This window comes from Solanum dulcamara, chromosome 4 (assembly GCF_947179165.1).
Source record: "Solanum dulcamara chromosome 4, daSolDulc1.2, whole genome shotgun sequence".
NCBI classification, from domain to species: Eukaryota; Viridiplantae; Streptophyta; class Magnoliopsida; order Solanales; family Solanaceae; genus Solanum; species Solanum dulcamara.
Genome location: NC_077240.1, coordinates 77,419,361 through 77,431,449, shown reverse-complemented (window position 1 = coordinate 77,431,449; position 12,089 = coordinate 77,419,361).

The window sequence follows — 12,089 nt, the reverse complement described above, 5'->3', positions numbered from 1 at the left end:
ACAATTTTTTTTGTATTATTGTATTACTGATACAAAGTAAATTACTATAGCATTGGTATAAAATGAATTTCAAAAACTATTGTACAATTGATATTGACACAAATTTCAGAAACTAGTGTGTCACTGATAAAGGGCAAATTTCAAAAAAAAATTAAGAAATTCAGATTTCACATTTGATAAAATTGTAATTTAAGTTATTTTACTAATATTTAGGACTTTGAAATCACTTTAAAAAGTTATTTATGAAATCATTCCTTATTTGAACTATTTATAATTTTTTAATATTTAAAACTTTAAAATAAATTACTTCATATGTCCCGATTTATATGTGTAACAATCCCTAAAACGTTGCATGTGGTGTTTCAATTCTCGACGAAAATGATATTGCTTCTGTATTTTGGGGATAACTTTTCATAGAATAAACCAAATTAGGTGATTCAAATTTCTGAATAACTCCAACGGTATTACCTACAACTTGCATGAAGACTATATCTTAAAATTCGGAGGATACATAGGTCAAATAAATTAATTTTTGCAAGACATGGTACTGTGACAAAATGGAGTATTTGTAGAAGAAAATTTATATCTCATGGTAGGATGCTCCAAATTGATTGATTCTTGAACGACATGAAAGTATACTTCTAGATCTACAATTCATATGAATAAACCAAATCCTAATTAGGAATTTATCTTATTCAAACACAGCTCCGAAAAAGGGTATTCCATTAAAAGAAGGTTTATCTCACCAACCATGGAAAGACCTAGATCCATTTGACATCACCCATGAAATCAACCGTCCTCCATTTGACATCTGAGATCACAATGCTCCATTGAATTTTCAAGATCATCCTTTGTAATTATTTTTATTTATTGTTAGGTCCCTCCTCCACACCTATAAATACCCACCTTATTTCATCATTTTATTCATCAAGTTTTCTCAAGATTGTATATATATAATAGGGAATGGTCCAAGTTGCCCTTACTAAAATCTAGAAAAACTGGGCAAGTCCACGACAGGTCCGCATCTCGAACTTGTCGCGCACCTCTCTGGACAAAAATAATCTAGAAAACTGGCCAAGTCCGCGATAGGTCCGCATCGCGGACTTGTCGCTCACCTCTCTGATCGACTGGGCATAACTTTTTACTCCGAACTCCACAAAATATAATCTTGGTGGAGTTGGAAAGAAGACTCAAAGACCTTTAATTTGATAGTCATAGGCCACCTAATTCATTATATTCTAGGAGATATGGTCATTTGAAGTTGACCCTTATACGAACTCATACGAAACTTAGCCGATAGAAATTCTTTGGGCTCGACTTGGTTTTAGAGATCCTTTATGACCCTAAACCACATCTAATACTCTTCAAATACTTAGGAATTGATCCTAACTCATATATACAACTAGAAGTCAGTGAGTTCGATCCTATGCGCACATGAAAAATGGTTCGACTCTTGGCAAAAAGAAATTGGGGTGTTACATATATATTCTAAAGAAAGTACAAGAAAATTCCTCTATTAATAAATTACAACAAAAAATATTTCAATCAAGATAGAGTAGTCAAAGTTCCAAAGTCTAAATATTTAATTTTTCACCATACTAGGTTGTATATTTGTTGGTATTATAATATATATATATATATATATATATATAAATTATTATGTAATTATATACTTTGGTACAATATTCGATATTTCAATATTTTATTTATAATATCGAATACCAAAAAACGTATACCACAACATCAAAACCACAATATCAAAATTTCGATTCAATATCTACCCTACTACGCACACTCCTATCATATTGAAAATGTGGGGTTGCTCTATTAACTTTTGCTTTCACCCTCTTTCCCATCTTTTTCTCTATTCCAGAACTAGCAAGCCACCATATTAACATTATGTTAGCATCCTTTTAGTCTAGCAACAGTTTCATGCATGGAAAATTTAATCAGAAAGTAGTAGGAAGTTATTTCCTTGTTATTAGGTGGGTGATTAATCGACTAATGTTATATTTAAGTTATTTGAATTCAATGGAAAGATAAGAAAAAAATTATTAATGAACCAACACCATAGGTCGTAGGAAGAAAACATTTGATTTCATATTGCAGCGCCCCATAACTAGATCCATATCAGGGGACATATGTCACGCCCCGGGAGGGTACCCTAGACGTAACCGGCACCCGAAGGCCATTTCTGACCTCCGAGCGAACCACTTGGTACAGTCACTCATTCATTCAAGCACATTCTCTTAGCGGAAAACTCAATTAAAGGAATTCTTCTCATATCATAAGGGCCGAAGGCCAAACAATTACAATCAAAGAAGATAATCAAAGTAGGACTCCTCAAGATGACCGCTCGACCTCCCACACTCCAGCCTATGAAGCCTCTATGCAAGTCTAAAAGGTGCCAATGACAAGCCCATGGCTACCGATAATCTAAATAAAGAAAAGACAATCAAAAACTGTACAAGAAGGCCCAATATCCTCCGGGAACTAGGAGGACTCACCGACTGGCTGGGAGTGTAAGTGAATCTTCAACGGAGCGCCGGTTGATGATCTCTAGTACCTGTATCTGCATCATGAAATGATGCAGGCCAAATGGCGTCAGTACATGGAATGTACAAGTATGTAAAATGGCCGAATACAACGAACATCAAGGAAGAATAAATCAACTCGGGAGCTCAACTCAAAAGGGACGACAACTCAATCAAATGTCCTAAGTCTAAACGAGGATATGATTTAGACTGGACCCATCATATACAATTCAACTCAATCTGACTCAGAGTGCTATCAAAACTTATTTGGGAGTTTCTCTTAACCGACAACCAACACTTATGAGCCAATGAAGGTACAACGAAACGACGTCATTGCCACGCCCGTTCATACCTTGCCAGGGCATGAACGACGAACACTCATGGATCCAATCCAACCAGGTCCTATAATGTCAGGACAAAAGCTCTCGGGGAAGCATCCGACTTTAACGGTTCAATCCCCCTACGTTTGGCAACACAGGTATTGGGTTCGAGTATAGACTATACTCTTGCCCAATTCGGTGCTCGATACTCCTCCTAAGACTCAATGCTCATAAACTCCATCAAATCAACTCAATCAACACATATCAACAAGTTTCGTTACAACCTTGTCAACTCATCAACTCTATCACAATCAAATCTCAATCTCAATGCTCAATCTCAATCACATCTTCAAGGGAGTTTTAATTGCACATATATACATCATCTAGATATTAAAATCAATCATTACCTCCATCCATTTGAGAAAAATCTTTGTGACTCATCACATCTTCAAGACTTCAAATCGACATTCTTATAATAGGCAACATTTTTAAGGGGTAACATACTTTATCAACTCTACATAATTAAGAAGACCAACAAGACATAATTAACAACTCATTTCTTCATCATCTCATACTCACATAAGGGCTTATTTTAGGAACCTCTTAGCTCAAAAACATTGGCACATAAATAATTAAATAAAATGGAAACAAAACTCATTCAAACATGTACCATACCAAGAAACTCTATTTTCATGGGTATCTAGCCTCAAAACAAGAATAGGGCACATGGGTGGACTCAACCCATGTTTTGGATAGCCTTACATACCTTAGTGGAGACTTGAAGAAAACCTTGTAGTTGGGTCTTCAATGGAGGACTCAAATCTTGAAGTTCTTGGACTCCTTTTTGTTGGAAATGGAGAAGTAGAGAAGAGAGAGGAGCTAGGGCTTTTAGAGAGAGAGTGAGGGCTGAAGAAAATGGTCCCAAAATATACAAGGCTTGGGTATATATAATTTGGGACAATTCCCAAATTGCCCTTCCTCCAAAATTCTAAAAAATTAGGCCAAAACGCCCTTGGCGCGATAGTGGTGCGTCGCGCCCTTACAGCGCCAAGGCCAATTACGCCTAAAACCTGCACAACTTTTAGTGGCGTGTCGCGCCAAGGACCAAACTACTGAGGCATGTTTCTGGCGCGATAGTGGCGCGTCGCGCCCTTACAGCGCCAAGCCTATTGTTCTAAATTCTGGGAATTTGGCCTGAAAAACCCTGCACAACTTTTAGTGGTGCGTCGCGCCAGGGGCCAAACTACTGAGGCATGTTTCTGGTGCGATAGTGGCGCGTCGCGCCCTTACAGCGCCAAGGCCATTTCCCCAGCAGTTGTAACCCAGGCCAAAATGAAATCCCTGTCGTGCTAGTTCGTCTTCGGATTGTCATATCTTTTGACTCCGAACTCCAAAATTTACGTTCTTGGTGGCGTCGGAAAGAAGACTCGACGACCTTTAATTTGGTAGGTCGTGGGCCACTCGGATTGACGTCTTTTAAAAGATAGGGTCGTTAAAAGTCGACCCTTACATGAACTCGTCCTAAACTTAGCCACGACGGATCTTTTGGACTTAGCTCGGTCCTAGGGGTCCATAATGACCCCATATCACCTCCAACGCTCTTAGATTTATCAGGGACTCATCTTAACTCCGACACATACTTCGAAATAAATACGATGGGCCCCACACGTATACAAAGAAGGGCCGAATCTTAGGGAGGAAATTGAGGGGTGTTACATTATCTCCCCCTTGAGATCATTCATCCTCGAATGACGAGCAACCAAGAATGGACTTGGGGTACAATTCACAATCAAAACTCAGTCATTCAATCAATCAAAACTCAAAAAGGTACAAATGAATTCGAGTCAAGAAAATGGTCATTACCTTCAATGTTCTCCTCGGTAGGCACGAATAGATGTGGATATTTAGATTTCATGGCTTCCTCTGCTTCCCACGTGGCTTCTTCAACAAATTGATTCCTCTACAGGACTTTGACTGAGGCGACTTCTTTGTTCCTCAATTTGCGGATTTGGCGATCAAGAATTTGGACTGGACCTCTTCATAAGACAAGCTATCCTTAATTCCAACGTTGTCAATAGGGACTACCAACGAGGGATCGCCCAAGCACTTTTTCAACATTGAAACGTGGAACACCGGATGAATAGAAGCTAGCTCTGAGGGGAGGTCCAACTCATAAGCAACACTCCCGATCCGCCTCAAAATTTGGTACGGACCAATGTATCGAGGACTAAGTTTCCCCTTTTTCCCAAACCTCATGACCCCCTTCATGGGTGACACTTTCAAATACACCCATTCATCTACCTCAAACTCTAAGTCTCTCCTCCTCACATCGGTGTAAGATTTTTGGCGACTTTGGGCTGTCTTTAGCCTCTCTCGGATAACTCGTACCTTCTCCATGGCTTGATGAACAAAATCGGGCCCAATCAACTCGGCTTCACCAACTTCAAACCACCCAATAGGCGATCTACACCTCCTCCCATACAAGGCTTCGTAAGGAGCCATTTGAATGCTTGCATGATAGCTATTGTTATATGCAAACTCAATGAGAGGCAGGTGATCATCCCAATTCCCCTTGAAGTCAAGCACACACGCCCTCAACATATCTTTCAATGTCTGAATGGTGCGCTCTGCTTGGCCATCTGTCTGGGGATGGAAGGCAGTACTCAAGTTTACCCTCGAACCTAATCTCTTCTGAAAGGATTTCCAAAATTGGGAAGTGAATTGAGCTCCTCGGTCTGAGATAATAGACAAAGGGACCCCATGCAATCTAACGATCTCCTGTATATATAACTTTGCATAATCTTCTGTGGTGTCAGTAGTCTTAACCGCCAAGAAGTGAGCTGATTTCGTCATTCTATCCACAATCACCCAAATGGAATCATGTTGCTTTCGGGACTTCGGCAAGCCTGTAATAAAGTCCATGTTGATCATCTCCCACTTCCATTCTGGAATTTCTATGTTTTGGGCTAGACCACATGGTCTTTGATGCTCAATCTTCACTTGTTGACAATTCGGGCATTTGGAAACGAATTCCGCAATATCTCTCTTCATCCCACTCCACCAATAGATCTCCCTCAAGTCATGATACATTTTTGTGGAACCCGGATGAATAGAGTATCTAGAACTATGCGTTTCGGCCATAATCCTCTCTCGAACATCATCAACATCCGGCACACATAATTTATTTTGGTACCGCAATACGCCATCTCCCCCTTGGGTAAAGACCATTACCTCTTGTTTGTGAACGACTCCCTTTAATTGGAGAAGGACGGGATCTTGGTCTTGCTTTTCCTTCACTTCTGCCACGAGTGAGGATGTAGACCCATCCTGAACTGTAACTCCGCCTTCATTGTTCTCTTCCAGATGAACTCCCAATCGGGCTAATTTGTGTACCTCCTTCGCCAATTCTCTCCTTCCTTTCTTCACGTGGCTAGTGCTACCCATGGACAACCTGCTAAGAGCATCAGCGACAACATTAGCTTTACCTAAATGGTAGAGGATGCTCATATCATAGTCCTTGAGTAGCTCAAGCCATCTCATTTGCCTCAGGTTGAGTTCCTTCTGGCTAAAGACGTATTGCAAGCTCTTGTGATCGGTGAATACATCGATGTGCACTCCATACAGGTAGTGGCGCCAGATTTTAAGTGCAAACACCACAGCTGCTAGCTCAAGGTCATGAGTTGGGTAATTCTTCTCATGAAGCTTAAGTTGTCTTGACGCATAGGCTATCACCTTCCCTCTTTGCATCAACACACAACCCAAACCAATTCTGGATGCATCACAATAGATCACAAAACCCTCTGTTCCATCGGGCAAAGTTAGAACAGGAGCAGTGGTTAGCTTGGTTTTCAATTTCTGAAAACTCTCCTCACAAGCATCTGACCATTGGAACTTAGCCTTCTTTTGAGTTAGCTTAGTCAATGGTGATGATATGGATGATAATCCCTCTACAAACCTTCGATAATAGCCAGCCAAACCCAAAAAGCTCCTTATCTCTGTCCGAGATATGGGTCTGGGCCAATTCTTCACAGCCTCAATCTTCTGGGCGTCAACCTGAATACCATCTCCAGATACAATGTGGCCTAAGAAGGCTACTGATGCAAGCTAAAATTCACATTTAGAGAACTTTGCATACAATACCTGGTCCCTCAAAGTTTGCAAGATGACTCTAAGATGATGGGCATGCTCCTCCTCATTCTTGGAGTAAACCAGAATATCATCTATGAATACAATCACAAACATATCAAAATATGGCTTGAATACTCGGTTCATGAGATCCATAAAAGCGGCGGGAGCATTAGTCAACCCAAAGAACATGACCAAAAATTCGAAGTGGCCATAACGAGTTCGGAAAGCAGTCTTCGGAATATCACATTCTCTCACCTTCAACTGGTGGTAACCGGATCTCAAGTCTATCTTTGAGAAACACGTGGCACCTTGAAGTTGATCGAATAAATAAACTATTCTGGGGAGAGGGTATTTGTTCTTCACGGTGACCTTATTCAACTGCCTGTAGTCGATACACATTCTAAGGGACCCATCCTTCTTCCGCACAAATAGGACCGGAGCACCCCATGGTGAGACACTCGGCCTAATAAATCTCTTATCTAACAAGTCCTTCAGCTGCTCCTTCAACTCCTTCAACTCAGCTGGGGCCATTCTATATGGAGGAATTGAGATAGGTTGGGTATCAGGGAGAACATCAATCCCGAAGTCGATCTCTCTGTCAGGAGGGACTCCAGGCAGATCTTCAGGAAAGACATCCGGAAACTCGTTGACAATCGGAACCGACTCAAGAGATGGAGACTCAATATTGTCATTTTTCACTCGGACAAGGTGATAAATACACCCTTTTGAGATTAGCTTCCTGGCCCTAAGGTATGAAATAAACTTACCCTTAGGCACAATAGGACTACCCTCCCACTCTATGACAGCCTCATTCGGGAATTTGAATGCGACAATTTGAGTTCTACAATCAATAGAGGCATAACAGACATAAAGCCAGTCCATGCCAAGGATCACGTCGAAATCAACCATGTCTAACTTAACCAAGTCAGCCAAGGTGTCCCTGTGATGAATTGACACGGTGCAATCTCTATAGACTCTCTCAGTTAGGACAGAATCACCGACAGGAGTGGCCACACTAAAAGGCTCAAGAAGACGTTCAGGAATTTTATTGAATTTGCTAGCCACATAAGGAGTCACAAAAGATAAGGTGGCACCTGGATCCATCAATACATAACAACCAAAGGAAGAGACTCGAATCATACCCGTCACGACGTTTGGAGAGTTCTCCTGATCTTGGCGACTACCCATGGCATATAGGCGGTTTGTACCTCCACTCGTACCCGGAGTAGTGCCCCTCTGATTACCTCTAACTGGGGGTGCGATGGTAGAAGCCTGGGCCCTGTTCCCCCATGTTGGACATTCTCTCAGAAGATGGCCCATTTGGCCGCACTTATAGCAACCAACCCTTCCTGCTCTGCATTCTCCTAAGTGGAGCCTACCACACTTGCCGCATGGTGGCTTTCCCTTCGAACCTTGACTTACACTGGCCGGGGATTGAGAAACCTGAGGTTTGAAATTTTGGCGACTTTGTCCCTGCCGATCGTACCTGTCCTGCGGCATCGGTGCGCTGGCGGTAGATGAGGCATAGGTGGAAGGCCTCTTCTGGAAGAAGGACCTGTTGCCCTTGCCTTGCCTCTGCTCATTCTCATGCCCAGATGACCTTGCCCATTTGCTCAGGTGCTCTTCTCTGTCTTTTCTTTTCTCCTCCTCTACCTGTTGAGCATACACCATTAATCTGGAAAGATCCATATCCGAGATCAACAATGCTGCCTTGCACTCCTTCTTCACATGCCTCCCTAATCCGGAGATGAACTTCCTCATCTTTGACCTCACATCAGGAATCATTTCTGGAGCATACCTGGACAGCTAGATGAACTTTAGGCCATACTCCTTAACCGACATACCTTCCTACTTCAGATTAACAAATTCCTCCACCTTCGCTTCCTTCATTTCTCGGGGAAAGAAGTGGTCGAGAAAACCACCCTCGAATTAATCCCATCTAGCAGGTTCAGCATCCTCGCCCCTACTCTGCTCCCATTGGTTATACCAAATGTTTGCCACGTCTTTGAATTGATAAGACACCAACTCGACCCCCTCGATTTATGTAGCATGCATAGCTTTTAGAATCTTCCACATCTCATCGATAAAGTTTTGGGGATCTTCATCAACCTTGGAACCAGTGAATGCCGGTGGATTCATCCTTAGAAAGTCTCTAATTCTAGTGGCAGCAGATGGCTCCTGGGAACTAGAGCTGAGAGTCGGCAAACTCTGGTTACCGCTTCGGGCAGCCATTAGTTGAGTGAGCATTGTAATCGCCCCTCGAAATTCAGCCTCTGATGTGGGTGCAGGCGGGGTAGATGGCACTTGAGGTGCCTCCGCATATCTCGCGGGTCGGCCTCTAACCCTTGCTGGGCTTGCCTCTGACTGTGGCATCCCTGCATTATCAACATTCCTTTGGCTAGCGGTACGTTTAGGAGGCATTATCTGTAACGTATAAACGCACGAATTAGAAAGGAAGTTTCATGGAGTTTAACTCCATCGCACGAATTCAGAGTATGAAAAAAAATGAAACAATTCCTAATGTCCTATAGCCTCCTGCTTATAAGTGTGGTGCACAACACATCCATAAGCAAGACTCTACTAGACACGGCTTTATAGACTCCCTAGGACACTTGAACTCTGTGCTCTGATACCATGTTTGTCACGCCCCGGGAGGGTACCCTAGACGTAACCGGCACCCAAAGGCCATTTCTGACCTCCGAGCGAACCACTTGGTACAGTCACTCATTCATTCAAGCACATTCTCTTAGCGGAAAACTCAATTAAAGGAATTCTTCTCATATCATAAGGGCCGAAGGCCAAACAATTACAATCAAAGAAGATAATCAAAGTAGGACTCCTCAAGATGACCGCTCGACCTCCCACACTCCAGCCTATGAAGCCTCTATGCAAGTCTAAAAGGTGCCAATGACAAGCCCATGGCTACCGATAATCTAAATAAAGAAAAGACAATCAAAAACTGTACAAGAAGGCCCAATATCCTCCGGGAACTAGGAGGACTCACCGACTGGCTGGGAGTGTAAGTGAATCTTCAACGGAGCGCCGGTTGATGATCTCTAGTACCTGTCTCTGCATCATGAAATGATGCAGGCCAAATGGCGTCAGTACATGGAATGTACGAGTATGTAAAATGGCCGAATACAACGAACATCAAGGAAGAATAAATCAACTCGGGAGCTCAACTCAAAAGGGACGACAACTCAATCAAATGTCCTAAGTCTAAACGAGGATATGATTTAGACTGGACCCATCATATACAATTCAACTCAATCTGACTCAGAGTGCTATCAAAACTTATTTGGGAGTTTCTCTTAACCGACAATCAACACTTATGAGCCAATGAAGGTACAACGAAACGACGTCGTTGCCACGCCCGTTCATACCTTGCCAGGGGATGAACGACGAACACTCATGGATCCAATCCAACCAGGTCCTATAATGTCAGGACAAAAGCTCTCGGGGAAGCATCCGACTTTAACGGTTCAATCCCCCCTAAGTTTGGCAACACAGGTATTGGGTTCGAGTATAGACTATACTCTTGCCCAATTCGGTGCTCGATACTCCTCCCAAGACTCAATGCTCATAAACTCCATCAAATCAACTCAATCAACTCATATCAACAAGTTTCGTTACAACCTTGTCAACTCATCAACTCTATCACAATCAAATCTCAATCTCAATGCTCAATCTCAATCACATCTTCAAGGGAGTTTTAATTGCACATATATACATCATCTAGATATTAAAATCAATCATTACCTCCATCCATTTGAGAAAAATCTTTGTGACTCATCACATCTTCAAGACTTCAAATCGACATTCTTATAATAGGCAACATTTTTAAGGGGTAACATACTTTATCAACTCTACATAATTAAGAAGACCAACAAGACATAATTAACAACTCATTTCTTCATCATCTCATACTCACATAAGGGCTTTTTTTAGGAACCTCTTAGCTCAAAAACATTGGCACATAAATAATTAAATAAAATGGAAACAAAACTCATTCAAACATGTACCATACCAAGAAACTCCATTTTCATGGGTATCTAGCCTCAAAACAAGAATAGGGCACATGGGTGGACTCAACCCATGTTTTGGATAGCCTTACATACCTTAGTGGAGACTTGAAGAAAACCTTGTAGTTGGGTCTTCAATGGAGGACTCAAATCTTGAAGTTCTTGAACTCCTTTTTGTTGGAAATGGAGAAGAAGAGAAGAGAGAGGAGCTAGGGCTTTTAGAGAGAGAGTGAGGGCTGAAGAAAATGGTCCCAAAATATACAAGGCTTGGGTATATATAATTTGGGACAATTCCCAAATTGCCCTTCCTCCAAAATTCTGAAAAATTATGCCAAAACGCCCTTGGCGCGATAGTGGCGCGTCGCGCCCTTACAGCGCCAAGGCCAATTACGCCTAAAACCTGCACAACTTTTAGTGGCGCGTCGCGCCAAGGACCAAACTACTGAGGCATGTTTCTGGCGCGATAGTGGCGCGTCGCGCCCTTACAGCGCCAAGCCTATTGTTCTAAACTCTGGGAATTTGGCCTGAAAAACCCTGCACAACTTTTAGTGGCGCGTCGCGCCAGGGGCCAAACTACTGAGGCATGTTTCTGGCGCGATAGTGGCGCGTCGCGCCCTTACAGCGCCAAGGCCATTTCCCCAGCAGTTGTAACCCAGGCCAAAATGAAATCCCTGTCGTGCTAGTTCGTCTTCGGATTGTCATATCTTTTGACTCCGAACTCCAAAATTTACGTTCTTGGTGGCGTCGGAAAAAAGACTCGACGACCTTTAATTTGGTAGGTCGTGGGCCACCCGAATTGACGTCTTTTAAAAGATAGGGTCGTTAAAAGTCGACCCTTACATGAACTCGTCCTAAACTTAGCCACGACGGATCTTTTGGACTTAGCTCGGTCCTAGGAGTCCTCAATGACCCCATATCACCTCCAACGCTCTTAGATTTATCAGGGACTCATCTTAACTCCGGCACATACTTCGAAATAAATACGATGGGCCCCACACGTATACAAAGAAGGCCCGAATCTTAGGGAGGAAATTGAGGGGTGTTACAACATAACACATTACTCTCTCAAAAACAATTCCATAGTT